Genomic DNA, 16,327 nt, shown 5'->3' with positions numbered 1-16,327 from the left:
AGCAGGGTTCAGGACAGAGATGAGAACACCCATATGCCCTCCTTGTTTGAACTTCACATTGTCAGTGAGCAAGCCAAGTGAGCGCACCGGACACGATGAAGATCTACTTCATCTAGTGAAACACATCTCCAAAATTATAAGCTAATGCTCCAACTACCTAAAAAAAATTGTATGTCTGATCTATAGTGCAATAAAATTCAAAGTTTTGTGTTTCAAGGACACCTCCAAACTAGTTTTTGAGTGGAAGCCCTGGTAATCATCATGTTGCCACTTATGTTAAATCAAGGAGTGAAAGAGACAAAAATCTGTAGTTCGAGGATTTACCTCACGCAATGGAGCCTTTATAGATATGATCTAATGTGGTTTCTCGTTTAGTTTCTTGGCCCTAACATCACCGGTACGTTGCTCAAGCACTCGAGTGCCACAAAAGTTCACAAAAGGAAACGTGAAATGTCTTCAAGCTAATGGAATATCGTTACACGAATAGAGGGCGTCGAAGAGACGTAGGCTGCAGCTTGGGACGGTGAGTGAACGAAATCAATGCAGCACAGGTGTTTCAGGTCGTCTCGAACGATGTCAGTGTTCAGATGGGAGCTCTAGGTGAAGAGCATCGTTCGCGTAGTCTATAAGTGTGGAGTTTGGAGATAAAAAGTCCTGGCCAAGGATCACATCAGCTGATCAAGGATCACACCGCTTAAGAGCGACATATAAAACCGTAGTCTCATGACCACTGTTACTGACAGGATCGCTGCACATTCCTGCAATAGGTGTACTGTCATATAAGAATCGTGTGGTGTGCTGTGCAACAGGCATGATCGCTTTCCTCAGCTTACTGTGAAGTTTTGCGTTCTTGGTTGGTAGCTGAGTGTCAGTGTTGATGAGGGCAGATAAGAGGGAACTTGGAGAGGATTTTCAAATTTCCAAGACCTCTTAGCTGAATATTTGTATGTGATTTTTCTTATTTGCACACCCCCACTTCCAGATTAACTATTTTCTCATCTGCCTGTAATATGATACAGCCAGATTTTATTGAACTTGCCTGGTTTAGGTCAACTCCTTTCGTATTAACTTCTGGAGAATAAATGAATAACACATACTACTCAGAGTGTCTGAACATAAAATTGTATGTTTCTCACTCTAAATTTGCTTTTTTCCAGGTTATTCCATCTTTCAATACACCTGCCATCTGTTTGTGGATAGGGAGCTTATAATCCCCAAAATCGGCTTGAAGCTGGCTATTGAATACCTGTTTGCTGTCCACTACTGCTTGAACATCAAATATGCTCCACCTGTATTGGCGACCCTTGAATTTCTTCATAGGTAAGTACCTACTGCTTCTTTGGACATTTGGAAAAAATAATGTTCCAGGAACAAAGCAACTCTCTTCAAGACACAACACAACTTCAGTCTAGAAAAGCACATCAAGACATTACCATTGAACAATGCGAAACACTTCCATGAGTGGTACAAACTGATCCATAAAAATCAAAGCTGAGCCTTCTGAGAAAAAAAAAAAATGTGCATCTACTTTAGGTTATATGGTAGTCAGAATTAGCAGAGTTCAGTGCAACTAGCAAAAATTGAATTTGAGACACTCGAAATATTTGTAATCGGGTATAAAACCGGCGGTTGGTGATGGTTAATTTCCTTTGTTTATTGCTCTGCTGTCCACTTATAAGGATATTGATAAAACTGGAAAATTCGACTACGGCTGAGCCCTCAGTGGTCGCCCAACTCTAAGCGCGCATTGAGGACCTCAAGGCTGCCATTGTTTCGCTTCATGAGCCCAGACGACGACAGCACTCTTCAAGTCCGCGGCAAGGACCCCTCAGTTCTAGCGAACTTGAAGAGCGCTGGCGTCGTGTGGGCCCGTGAAGTGAAGCAATTGCAGCCGTGAGGTTCTAAATGCATCCATCAAGCTGGGTGACGACTGAGGGCTCAGGCGCAGTCGCGATGATACAAACCGAAGGAGCGGCAGCCTCGTGGATCTTATCGTCGAGCTCAGCCAGGTGGTCTAGCGTCGTGTCATCAGCGGCGGCAAGGACGAGGCGAACTGGTTGGGTAAGGTGTTGTAGGAAAAGTTCCTTAAGCAGAGCGCTGTGGGTGTTGAAATTACCTTCTCCCAAGAGCTGCCGCATCCAGTACAGTATCTGGGAGGGGCATCTATTGCCAAGTTCTTCGCTGGTCAAGAGTTGTTGCAGGCGAGTGCATTCTGAAGGTAGAGCATGCGTCAGGATCTTTTCCTTGAGGCCATCTTACGTGTTTTCACCCAAAGGCTGGGTGAGGACGGTGAGGTTGTTGACTACTTCGGGTGATAGTGACAATATCACCTTGTAATAGTGAGTCGTCTGCGAAGTGATCCGGTGCAGGTGGAATTGCGCTTCGGCCTATAGAAACCACACCTGGGGATTCTGCGTCCCAAAGGGTGGTAGCTGAAATCGCACCTCTGCGATACGGGGAGCCGAGGGCTTTATGTGCAGCTTTGTTGCTAGGTTCGGTCATGTTCACGTCTGGGTCACCACTTTGGAGCTTGAAAGTAAAAACGACCGACATGTAAGCTTCTGAGCTGGTCACTGGATCTTACTCCCCACTACCAGCTTTATTTCCTTCCTTGCTGTTGCTGTGAGCGCCCCCTGGCATAGTAGAAGATGCGGGCACTACAATTCTATCATTATGGTTGAATATTGTTTTATGTGGACTAGCCAGTCTCCCCTCCCAGGGAGAATTATACAGTTCACAGGTCAGCAGGATGTGTGACGCAGTGCCAACAACTATGTCTCTCAATCCTATGTAAATTTTATGCCTTTCAGGCATGTTAGTCTTATCTGCACAAAAGGTGTTCTTTAACTATAAATAACAGGCTGTGTGGAAATTTCAGTGTATAAAACAAGGGGTTACAGACAAATTTCATTTCTTGGCAATACTGCTGGTCTCCACCTTGTTTATTACTATGCCGCTTTCAAACTATTTAATACCATTGTCTGTGTGGACCAGGCTATCTTCTTGAAGACTCTGCTACAAATTTCATAGGACCTGTTTCACTTCCAGGAGAATGGATTAGGAATTTTAGAAGGTGCCTTTCACGATATGCATATGTGATGCAGGTTCTTTTCTTTATCATAGTTTCAGATGGTTCCCTGAGGCGGAGCCTCTGAGAACCAATTGAGTACAAAGCTGTTTGTTTCAAAAACGCACACAAAGCTTTTAATAGAACTAGTTTAAAAAGAAACGCAAAACAAACTAACAATGAAACATTCACAACAAGAAACAACAAATACTATGAGCTATAATAGTACCAACAGTACGCTAGTTAGGGTAGGTCACGCGTGTGAGTGTGCATAACAGTTCGATGTGAAGAAGCGGAGATGAGGCGACGAAAGAAGTGGCGTTGGTCTCACCAGAAGTTCGATGTGGTCGGCGGATGAATGGATGACCAGAGTGAGGTAGCTCTGGTTTGAAGAGGGGATGCAGGCGGCTTGGCGGCACATGCAGTTGGAGGTGGCATTCTAACCAGGCAGATGGGTGCAAACTCGGGCCCGTAGCTCCGACTGATCGCGCTCTGCATACGGGCGCATCGCTAGCTTCGGGCAGCAGTCTGTGATTGGGTGGAGGGTCGAGGCCCGGGAACAGGTTGGCAGGAGGGTCCGGTCAGGTTAGGCCGGGTAAAGCCCCTGTATATAAAAAGTAGCGACACTCTCCTCCTCCTCGTTTCTCCTCTCTTTCGCGCTCCTTTTTCGAACGTGGCGCTGCCTACACCTCTTGAGACAGGTGCACTTCATATCTTTCACCATTGACCGCTTTTCTCCGGCTAACAGATGCTAAACTTAATCGCTTGGCGCAGGACGCGCCTGCATGTAGCGGAAGTTTCTCGAACGTAATCGATGCGTCTATCCATTGTCTGTTGTCACCGACGCTTATGTAATCTGATTGTTTGGGTGTCGCGAATTGTGTAGTACTTTCTGGAAGACACGCGGGCACCAGGGATTACTGTCGAACCTTCGATGACTCGTGTATAAAAACCAATGCGTTTTGCCGCTGATCAGATTTCGACGATTGCCGACTGTGTTCGCCGCTATCGTTGTTTTCGCCCGCTTCTCGGGCGAAAATGGCGATGGAGCCCGATCGTAAACAAACGCAGCCAGCGCGCGGTGGCGCGACGGCCCACGTGATGCCATTAGGCCAATAGCGACGCGGCGTCTGCCTCGGGCAGCGCATGCGAAAAGGAGGCGGCATTCTTCAAAGCTTGTCGCTACTTTTTATATAGAGGGGCTTTAAGGTTGGGTTAGGTCCTGGAAGCTCGGGTCCGGGACCCGACGGCCGGTCTTCAGCTCCCGGTCCGGTGGCCGACCTTCTCCTGGCGTCGCTTCCTGGAAATATCCCTTCTCTCTGCCCGTGCGCCTCGCTTTTCTGCCGCTCTGGCCGATTTGCCCTTTCCTGATTGGCTGCTGGAAGCTCCGTGTTTTCTTCTGATTGGATTCTTTTTCCCTTTTATTTTGTCTTGTGCCGCGCGTTCTCGTGCCGGATGCTCTTCGTTGTCATCGTCTTCCATCCAGCATGGAATTCGCCTCCGTGCGTGCACTCCTTGTCGTCTGCTTCTTTTCTTTCCCCATCCACCGCACTGTGTCACACACTACACGCGTGACAAAAGCCCCTTTTCGTAAAGAGCTTGTCTGAGGGAGAAACTGCCGCTAGTGTGCAACACATTTCACACATATGTTCTAAACACCACACAAATCGTGCGTTCAGGATATTGCACTGTCAAGTTGCATGCAAAGTTCACTGAGCATACGCCGCACAACACTTATCACACAAACGTTCTGTGCCCCGTCCACTGTGAGTTCACCACGTTATACTGGCGAGTTCAAGATAAGGTTAAAATACCATACAAAGCACTTTCAAGTCTTAAAGAAGGTTCACGGGGCATGCAAAGCACAACACTCAATGAGTTCGGATAGTACAGGCTCAATCAAAAGTGCAATACACTTAAAATGTTCTATTGGGCCCAGGGTCAGTGATGTCGGGATGGAAACCGGCTGTACATCAGCTTCTCAGGTTATTCCATCCCAGATGAGACGAACAACGCGTCTCTTCTTCGTTTGGGATGACAGCACCAGAGCTGCTTTGGTGCTACTTGAGAGATGTTTACCTGTGGGCCCCTGATTGATCTCACCACGGTACACAACTGAATTGCTAGTCTTGCCCAGGACATCATTGGCACTGGCTCCACAACACTGTAGCCGCATGCACTGAGACCCAGATGCCTTATGGACTACAGTAGAACCTCGCTGATACATTCCCGCTTAATACGATTACCCGGCTCCTACGTTCGCAATTGCAAAATATAAACATAACCCCATAGAGGAATGTGTTAATACGTTCCGGTTAGTACGTTCCCGGAAAATACGATTATTCGGCGGAAACGTTAAGCATTGCGGCAAACTGCGGTCGTATGATACGTTCTGCAGCGAAAAATTATGATTCAGGTGTGCAAAAAGGCCGCTCTCATGTGCTTGTCAAGCGCTAATCGGCAGACGGCCGCCGCGCGGCTTCTGTGCATTGCTCGTTCACCTGAAGTGACGAAGCGCGGCACCAGCTGCAAGCGAATTGACCTTTGTGCTACCTCGCTTCGACGCGAACTACTAAGTGACGAAAACAGGCGGACGCCGTGCGCGCGCTGCGCTACGACTCACCGAGATCGTAGTGGAGGTGGTGGCGGACAAGGCGCCTGAAGACGGCGGCAAGAACAAAAGCTTGCGCCCACCGGCTACCTTCGTCGAAGCCCTTGCTGGCTTGGAAGCCTTACAAAGCTTCTTTCACACGAAAGACAACGAAAATGCGGACAAGGGTCTGCAATGTGTGCAAAAGGAGTGTTTCCTGTCCAAGGGTGTGACGCACCAGCAGAAAATACAGCCGAATCTCGATAATTCAAACTCGAAGGGGCCCGAGAATTTGTTCGAATTACAAGAAGGACTTATTTTTGACGTATTTGTGCTCCATAGCGCTACGTACGAACGGTGCGAGCGAGTCGTGAAATATCGCTTCGCGCAAGCACATAGCGAGCGAGGGCCACGAAACTGCCCACGCCGGCCAACGCTCGCATCCCGATAGCGCCTCTTCCTCTTCACAACCACAATCTCTCTCTCTCTCTCTCGCATCCCGATAACAGCAGTGAACGAAACTTCAGGGAGCGGGCGGCGCCGGCACGGCAACGCGCGGAGACCGTCGAAGGTGAGGGAGGAGGGCAGCAAGGGAAGCGCATTTGGCCTCGGCAACCTCGTCGCTTCGGTGGCTCCCCTCGCCCTCCCGCTCAACTCTCTTGTAGCTCCCTCACCTTCGACTGTCTCCGGGCGTGCCTGCCGGCCCGGTGCCAGCTTAGCCCACTCCCTGAAGTTTCATTTTCTGCCGTTGAAGCGAGCGTTGGCCGGCGTGGGCAGTTTCGTTGGCCGGACTGGGCCTCCGCATTGCTTCCTTCTGCGCCGCAGCCGCAGCGTTGGTTGAGACGTCGGCACGTACACTCGTGTTCCGGCACGACGCAGAAACGGCGACCTTACCATTTGAGAAAGGAAATTTTCGCCGCGGTATTTTTTTCTTTTTTTTCTATTTCTCCGCGCAGCGTTGAGGGGTCTTTGTAAGCTTTTGCTTTATGGCGGTATCCGAGCAATGCCAGTCGGAGGCGCCGCCACATGATTTGGCGTGCTGCTGAGAGCATTGTCGGTGCGAGGTTATGTTCGAATTAACCGTCGCAAAGGCTTTCTCGTTCGAATTACCGCGCGTTCTTGCCCATTGGAATACACATAACTTAGACGGGACCACAGCTTCAGTTCGAATTAACGAGATTCAACTGTAACTATGTTTTGCAAGAAGTAAATGCTTTCAAGTTTCAAGTTTCAAGTTTATTTCTTCAAAGTTAATACAAATTGTGTGCAAACACTGTATGACCCCTTAGCCAAAGGCTAGTAGTGGGGTCATTTACAAATATGTATTAGTAATCTTGTCAGTGACACTTTATAGCACAAAATAAATATAACAAACACATAGAGCATATAGAAAAACAGTATTGAATGAAAGGAACACTTGGTTAGTACGACAAAAAAATCTTGTTTGCAACTTAGCATACAAAACATATTTGTAAACTAGTACATACTATTTGTCGCGTACATGGGATGAACATATTGAGACAGGTTCCGCGGACATTTGCTGAAGATAGTATTTTTTTAACCAATGTGATACATTTTTGTTTTGTTTTGCCTCAAATGGTAAGTCATTCCGTATTTTTATTCCAACAAGTTCCACTAATCTCTGTCCATATATATTTCTTGTCGGTGGTATATTGAAGCTGCAAAAAGTTTTATTTCGTGTTGGGCGAGCAGGCATACGTAATATTGATACATGAAATGGATGATTGTCTGTTATGATGCTATTAACGCATTTGACCATATTTATTTCTCGCAAAGAATCGAAGGGCAGTATTTGTAATTTGACAAAGATTGGTTTACTTGTTTCATTTCGCTGAGAGAAAGTAATGGTGCGGACGGCTCGTTTTTGAAGGCGTCGAATAGGTTCTAGGTACGTTGTGAAAGTCCATGCCCATGACTCAATACAGTATTTTAAATGAGATTGAATAAATGAAAAATACAAGATGCGGAGAATGTCTATTTGAAAATGTTCCCGTGCCCTGAGAAGAGCATAACAGCCAGATGCTAGCTTTGAGCAAAGGGCTTCTATGTGGAGTTGCCAGTTTAGATTTTTGTCGAGAATAACGCCGAGATATGTATATGAGTCGGTGCGTTCGAGTTGACATTGATTTATAGACAATGAGATAGAATCACTACTGACAGTTTTCGAACGTGAATGAAAAAGAGTATATTTCGTTTTTTTTGGCATTTATTGTTAATTTATTTGCAAGAAACCATTCAGAAATCTTAGAAAGCTCTATTTGCGTTTTTTATTCTATTTCCTTGATGTTGTTACCTGTGATTATCAGAGCAGTGTCATCGGCATACTTTAATACATTAGCGGACGTTAAAATCTGGGGTAGATCATTGATATATACTGTAAAAAACAAGGGACCAAGCACAGATCCCTGTGGCACTCCTGTTCTCAGATGTTGAGGTGATGAGGTTATCTTGTTTATTTCAACGATTTGGTTTCGATTGTGAAAGTAACTACGAAAGAATTCAAGTACGTTGTTGCGAAAGCCATAAGTGCTTAGCTTATTAAGTAAGACATTATGATCAACTGTGTCAAAGGCTTTTTTTAAATCGAGAAAAATAACTGCCACTAGTTGGTTATTATGAAGCGCGTTGTTTATTGCCTGTGTTAATGAAAGTACTGCGGTAGACGTAGAATGATTAGGTCGAAAGCCATGTTGTTGTGGACTGAGTACGTTATATTTAAAAAAAAAAGAATGTATACGTTTATCAAGAATTTTTTCGAAGATGGTATTGATAACACTTAGAACAGATATGGGGCGATAATTAGATGGGTCAGATTTGTCTCCCTCTTCGAAGATTGCGGTGACCTTAGCAGTCTTTAACGTTGACGGATAGTTTCCCGTGTGCAATGAGTGATTGAATAAGCGGAGTAGTACTGGACCCAATATATCAATGTTTTCTTTGACTAGCCTTACAGTTATGCCATCAGGTCCTGCTGCTTTTGCAGTGCTTAGATTGTTTACAGTAATAAGTATCTCCTCCATATCAATGTCATGCATAACAAAAGAATTAACTATAGGGGTGACAGAATAAGTGGGCAAGGTATGATTAGGAAGCATTTCTGCTAGACTAGGGCCTATGTTTGTGAAATACGTATTAAATTTCTCAACAGTACTTTCTGTTAAATTATCAGGAAGAATGCTCTGCTTGCTAGACTGGGAGATAAATTCATTATCAATCTGCCATATCCTCTTGGAGTTACCTGCAGCTTGTTTAATCAGTCCTGAGTAATAGTCTTTTTTTCACTTACGCAGTGCCGATACTGTTATATTGCGGGCTTTTTTATACTCACTTAAGTACAGTTAAACCTGGATATAACGAAATTGACAAATTCCCGAAAAACTTCGTTATAAAGAGGATTTCGTTATATGCAGGTTCGGCACGAAAATTCGAAAAATAAACGTTTACCGTATTTACTCGATTCTAACGCGCCCTCAATTGTAACGCGCACTCGTTTTCCGTTTTCGTCGAAGCACTCATCCTCGGAATGTCGCACCAGGTACCGGATGCGTGGACCCATGTCGTTTCGCACAAGCACGAGGCATCGGAAACAAAGAGCGAGCGTCACGATGGCGTCGTAGCGTCGTATAGTGTTACAGTAGAACCTCGCTGTTACGTTCCCTGGGGCTGCGTTTTCCCGGCTGTACGTCGTTTTCGACCGGTCCCGGCACAGCTCCCAGAGAACTCAATGCATTGGTAACCCCGCTGTTGCGTCGCAACTGTGGGACCGTTCCCGCATCATACGTTGCGAACTGCCACCCTGCGCCGGCGCGAGCGGCCATTTGGACTTTTCATGTCGCTTGGCTTGGTGGCTTGACGACGGCATCAGCCGCCCAAAGTGCCGGGGGCGACAACTATGACGTATTTTCGGTTTCCGCCAGCAAAAGTATGGCCATTGAGATCCGTATTTGCTATATAAAGATGGTGTCCATGACGCGTTGTGGCTCTAAAATTGGTTTTGGCTCATAGATATTCCACGCTAGCGGCAAATAACGCGCGCGTCTTGCAGCGGGCGGCAAGTCGCCGCGCGTCAGCGCCTTGCCGCTAGGCCACCGTGTCTCGCCGCGCGGCAGCGCGATAAGATCTCCCGCGCTCTACGAAGGGGTGAGCAACACCGCGAGCGCTCGTTGTTTCATGCGAGACGACGACGATCGTCGATTGAAAACCCGGCGCAGACCGGCGCCGTTCCGGTTGTGATGGCTCCGTGACGTCACCCTCGTCGCTCTTGATTGGTTCTTCATCTCGCGGCACGCGGCATTTGCCGCAGAACCCGTTTCGCGCGGCACGCTGCAAGACTCCTGATTCCTGCCGCTTTTGCCGCGCGTTTCTGACGCGTGTTTTTGCCGCTAGCGTGGCCGTACCCATAACGCAGTCGCCGCGCGCCGTATGCTATATATGCGAGTGAAAACGTGCGAGGGGAGGCGACGACCGCATCTAAATCTCGCGCGCGCAAGAAAAGCAGGGAGGAAGCGCGCCTTCTTCCGTTGCGCTCGAGGCACCGCCGAGGGAGCGAGGGATAGCGGGGCAGCGCGCGGTCGCGCAGGCCGTATCTTGAAAGCGATCTGCGTTGGGGCAGAGTCTTGCAGTGTAGGTGCGGCGTCGGCGTTTTGTAGCTTTCTGCGTGCTGTGTGTTCTTGGCGCTCAGTTTGCGTTGACGCGATAAACAACAGCACGAAGGTCACTTTGCTCGCTTCTCCAGCGGCGCTGCCACATGCCGCCAGCGTTTGACAGCGCGTGTCCGCGCTCATCGAGTCTGATGCGCCACAGTGTGTACCAGCGCGTCGGCAACATCAGCTGGAAAAGGAGAGAGTGCCGGCTTGGCGGGCTAGGCCAGCTGCAGCAAGCGGCAGGATCAGATTTGAATGAAGGGAGTGGGAAAGGTCATGCCCGCGGCGGCAAGATCGCCGGGTCGAGGGATGCAGGGCCGCCTCGCACACGCACGCACGCACACGTGCGCTCGCTTCGCATTCCATCGTGGCGCAGAAGGTGCTTCCGGTTGCTGCTCGCGCAAAAATGACAAAATTTGGGGCGAAATCTCTAGGTGGTCGGAGGGGAAAATTCGTTATATCGAGGGGGTCTTCCGCTGCCACTTCGTTACGTAGAGGTCTCAAATACATGTGCTTCTATGGAGTAACGGCGGGGAATCGAAAAACTTCGTTATATCCAGGAATTCGTTATATGGAGGTTCGTTATAAGCAGGTTTAACTGTAGTAAATATTGCTTTTGTTGTGTGTCAACTTTGGTACCAGTAGTCTTTAGCCTTAAGGAGGTCTAATATATGATTTGTCATCCATGGACAAACAGGTTTATCATAGGAATGCTTCAGAAATTCACGTTGGCTATTTTTTAAAATGGCTTTTAATACCTGAATTAAGTTCGAGAATTCAGTATCGACATCATTATGATAAATGAGGTCTGTTTTGCATGCCAACAGAAGGTTCCGAGCATAAATGTAATCAATTTTCACGAACGTCTTCCTACTATTACATTTTTCTATAACAGGGATTCCTACTTTGACGAATATTGGCAAATGGTCCGAGATAGGTTCTTCAAGAACGCGGGTACCAACATTCGTTGATATGTTTGTCAAGACGTGATCAATTAAAGTTGCCGAAGAAGAAGTTACGCGTGTTGGTGTAGTGATTAAATTACGGAAATTATAAGACTGCAGGACATTTGTATACTCAGTGTGGTTTGTATTAATAATGTCAATATTTATGTCACCAAGGATTACTACGGGAGTGTAGTTTTTTACTAGTAATATGAAAATCTCCTCTAGTTTATCTAAAAAATCGGGTTTGCTTGAGCTCGGTGGTCTGTAAACCACTCCTACTACAACTGAGCTTTCCAATCGAATAAACAGAGTTTCAATGTGTGGCAGGCAAAATGTAAGATACGGTATAACAAAAAATCTTAGTCCGCACCGTACAAAAAAAGCAACACCACCTCCACGAGAGGCTGAGTCACGCGTTTGTGATACTGTTTTGTATCCAGGAATACGTACGTTTTCGTTCTTTTTTAACCAAGTTTCTGTATTAGCAATAATATCGCTTGTCTTTTCCTGTTGTGCGATAAGCGACAGGAGTAAGTTCAGGTTTTTATTTATACTGCGTACGTTGCTGTAAAATACAGAAAAATCACGCACAGTTTTCAATGTACTATCGTTAGCCATGATGACATACGTCATACGTCAGGCATACGTCAAAAACATCGCATCATGCTATTTTTGCCAGATCTTCCTCACAGGTTACATGCACTACCCTCGCATTTTCACTCTTCCGCATGAGTATTTTGCCGTCGGAAACCCAGGCAAATTTCCATTTGTTTTCCTTCTTGGCTTGTATAGCTTTCCCGAGCAGTATCTTATTTTCTCTGCAGAGGTGCTCGTTTATGAAAACGGGCGTGCTTTCCACAAAACCAAGCATGGAAGCATTAAGTCGATGTTTTTTCTCTGCTTCCAAAAACATGTCACGTGAGGATCTGGACCTGAACTTTACTACAATATTTGCGGGTCCACTTCCTTTCGTCGGTACCCGATGAGCAACATCAATATCACTGCTGGTGTGCTCTATGTGTAAGCACGTAGCTATTTGGATTGTTTTACGAAGATCCTCTTTCTCTGCTGCAGGTACACCTTTCAATTCAATGTTATCCTTCCTTCCATACTGCTTTAGTTCGACCAATTGCTTATTAACTTCCTTCAGTTCTTTGTTCAGTTGCTTGTTTTCCTGTTGAAGGTCATGGGTGTGGGTTTTTACTTGATTTACTTCCGCTCGAAGTGCCCTGATTTCCGATTTGAATTCCTCAAAGCTATCGTTTATGAATCCCATCGACGCCCTGACAGATGTCAATTCTGCTTTTACCGCCACGTTCGACGAGTGAAGCGCCTTTATTTCACGCTTGAGATCATGCACGACTGTTGTGAACTTCGCAGTCATTTCAGTTATTACCTTTACAACTTCCTTAATGCTACTTGGCGCCTGTTCTCCCAGTATTCTTGCGAAATCTGTCAGAGCGTCTGTGTTATGGTGCTCCATGATAACCAAGTAGTAGCAAAAACAATATTACAATGCAAGAACAAGGACAGTGTGCAGTTTAGCAGGCCAGCAACCGTTACTACCATGCAATCAGCTAAAAATTGCTAAAAATACAAGAAAATAGTTGCCCACCTGCAGCAATACAAGGGAGCGTGAGCGCATGTAGAGTGCACGGCTGCTGGCTCTGCTCTGTGAAGTTGGCCGGGTCCACCTTCCTTTTATAGAACCGATGTGGGCGTTTGCCGTGCGCAGAAGCAGGACACGTGGTGACACTGTCTGGGCTTGTAAGGAACCATGATGTCACGTCAGTTCCGATAGCTGGCGGTGAATGATGTCATCTGCCTGATGATTACAGCATGGTTGTTGCCTGCAGCAATACAAGGGAGCGTGAGCGCATGTAGAGTGCACGGCTGCTGGCTCTGCTCTGTGGGACTCCTTTCTGCCCTTGCACCTCAATATGGGCTTGTCAGCTTCAATTTTTACTGGATTCGGATCGTACGTTTTCCCGGATAGTACGTTTATTTTTTGCATATTTTTTTGAAAACGTATGAACAAGGTTCTACTGTACTTCAGGGACACTAAATTGTCGTCTTGTCCTCTTGGCAGAACATGAACCCGGCACCTCAGCGGAAATGCTTCCTGCTTCTGCTGACATCAGAAAGGACTGATCTGTTTCCCCATTACACAGACACGAAATCAAAGTTGCTTTGCTAATGTCTATGAGATTACTCTGCGAGATTACCCCACTGTGTACCTCAGTGGAATCACATTGCGATGTCTCTAACTCCGCAAGTAAGCTATCATGCCAAACTTGCCTACACACATCATCATCAGGTGCTGACGTAATCAGTTACTTGTTATGCAAGTCATATGAGTATCTTTCCTTGAGTCTTTACTAGACTCTTTGCCAAGGAACTCTGTATTGGTATCCTCGTCGAGTACCTCTGTACTCATCATTCCATCTTGACATATCTGGCCTTCACGGACGCAGGTAGGCAAGCTCACCATCTCCTGAAGTAAGCCATCTGAGTGGTCTTCGAACCTGATGAGGCCACTTGTCACCACTATAAGCGGTACACCGGAAGAGTGGGTGAGTGTCTCATTGCTCACCTCGCACTCTTTGAGGTCATTGGCAATGCAAACTTTTGCCCACTCTGTCGGGCTTTTAGAGTTACCTGTGCCTCTTTATCTGATGTGCTTTTATCTGCACAAGTTCGCAAGCCTACCTCCTTGGTGATCTAACCCTCTTCGAAGTCACTGCCCATACGCACCGTTGCCCAGTCTGTCGGGCTTTCTGAAGGCATCTGAGCCTCTATCTCAAATGTGCCTTTATTAGCACAGATGTGCATGCGTGCCCCGATTTCATTTGACCTTGCCTGTTCTCTGCTGCTTAAGCTGTCCTCAGCCTCCCTGTAACTCTCTCGCTGAGCGTCTAACTGTAACGAAAGACCCCGATGGCCTTCCAGGCAGTCACTGGACAGAGACTTCGAAACACTCCAGCTGCAAGTGCTTGCGGAGTGCACATAAAACGCTTGCCCAGCAGTGCTTGTGTAGGACTCATGCTCGTGAGTCTGTTGTAGTGCACCTTTCCGCCTCCGCGACCTTGAAGCACAACTGCAAAACACGTGCTTCCAGTTCATGAAGCTCTTTTTTCGCATCTCGTAACTACGACAAGGTTGCATTACCATTCAAGCAACATGGAGACAGTTTCTCTAGAAAATTTACCTGGATGAAATGGGAAAACAGCAAACTGGGAATTTAAAATTAATAGTTCAACTGGCAAGTTAGCTTCTCCTTGAAGGCCATGCACTTCTATTCTCTAGTGCAGCAGAAAATAGTAAAGCATTGCAAGCATATATATGCATGTACATATTCAAGAACCAAAAAGCGTTAGCAAGGCTCGGGAGTGGGCTAGTTGTATTTATATACACCCAGTATATATATATAAATGTTATTTCTCAGAATAAAATAATTTGAAGTGAGCACTTGTCTGTGTCTGGTTTCCTGTCTCCTAAGTCAACGTCGTGCTTCAAGTCTATTCAAAAAATTTGATTTTCTTTAATTAAGCTCAGCAGATGAACCTGCAGCAGAACCAAGTGGGTGCCAAACCAGCGAGGCATCAACCACCTTGGCCAAGAAAACTAGCAAAACGCCGAGACAAGACACCATAAAACAACTTTTGACCGGTTCATTTCAGCACGATAAAAGCAGGAGGAAAACTGAAAAAAAAAAGGACACTATGAAATGATGGAAATTGAACCCCAGAAAGTGAAATTGCTCGGAAAATTGGTGAAAACTATAGGAAGAGATGGTGATGATGATGATGACATCAGTATGTTGTTTCTTTCTGTGAGCTTGCCATGTCTTAATCGAAAGCCACTGTCGTTTCTTATTTTATAAGTATATATTTGGTCAGTAAACAACAAGAAAGTTTGGCATTCTTTTTTTTTTGTTCATAGTAATAGCATGCTCATCTTGTGTACAGCATTTATGAATGGTAGCTTTAGTGAATCATTCAAATAAACACTAGTTGATGCTACTTCAAGCATTGTCAAGACTTGTCAGGCTCTGTCATACATACAACTCATATGCCAGCTTCATATATATCTGTGTTCAGCATCTGTATGCACATATGTTATAATAATTGTACCCTGACCATATAGTTGTGTCATCAGACATCAAGCTTTGTTGTATTGGCAACATAAGTTTCTGTACAGAAATAAAGTTTGATGTTGTCCCCAAGCAGCTGCGGGCGAGTTCTATATTCAAGTAAACACTGCACACAGCCTATGTGCCACAATATAATGACCGAGTAGCAACTGCCATTTGTAAGTTAAGGTTTGGTTGCTATCTGAACTCAATAATTTTTAGTCACTGTGGTTGCTGACAACTGAAGTGTTTTCCTCTAAGCAGCTGAGGTCACAGGTTAAATCTCAACATGCTCACAGAAGAGGGATGGAAATAAAAATTCTCACATTTCACAGCCTGTACAAACACAAATAGGTGCTGAGCTTTCTATTGCAGCATAGAGTTAAAACTTTAAATTTAACTCCAGACATGTCACCCCTGCAAAGTAGGCATGGAAAAAGATCGTGTTGCATATCATCTGTACAAAAACAGATATTCGCTTGAGGATTAATTAACTTGTGGGGATTGAGGGTTGCGCCGGCGTCATTGCGCGGGCTAACACCTGTTCTGCCGTCCCCCGGTTATCTCCGTCCCCCGGTTTTCCCCGTCCTCCGAGTAACCGGTTCCTGCGGTGGCGCTGCGCACGCGGCGGTTGTAAAGCCCCTTGATGTTAGAAAGTAGCGACACGCTTTGATCTACGCCGCAACACCCCCGCCGGCGTGGTCAACCTCCTCTTTTTCTCCCCCTCTTTCGCGGAGGCAGCGCATCCGCCACGCTGAATGGCTGCGGCGCGCGATACTACCCCGTCAGGTGACCCTGACGTCACGAAAACGGCGCGAAACTTGCTTTCGCGCGCCTTCAGTTTCTCCCGCCCGCCATGCGCTGTCCAAGTGGTGGTCGCCCTGCCGCTCCGAGCGTGCGTTTACTTGTTTTCCCGTCTTTCCGTAA

General features: G+C 46.4%; 1 long non-coding RNA gene across 1 annotated transcript; it reads left to right on the top strand.

Annotated features, from left to right (window-relative positions):
* The first annotated feature begins 380 nt into the window (after positions 1 to 380).
* LOC119440002 (uncharacterized) lies at positions 381 to 15,201 on the top strand. The gene is made up of 4 exons (XR_007464858.1): positions 381 to 523; positions 1,158 to 1,320; positions 13,743 to 13,841; positions 14,819 to 15,201. It is a non-coding gene; the product is annotated as an uncharacterized LOC119440002 (long non-coding RNA).
* The last annotated feature ends 1,126 nt before the right edge of the window (positions 15,202 to 16,327 follow it).

Source organism: Dermacentor silvarum, chromosome 1 (assembly GCF_013339745.2).
Source record: "Dermacentor silvarum isolate Dsil-2018 chromosome 1, BIME_Dsil_1.4, whole genome shotgun sequence".
NCBI classification, from domain to species: Eukaryota; Metazoa; Arthropoda; class Arachnida; order Ixodida; family Ixodidae; genus Dermacentor; species Dermacentor silvarum.
This window is presented reverse-complemented; position numbering and strand designations above follow the sequence as displayed.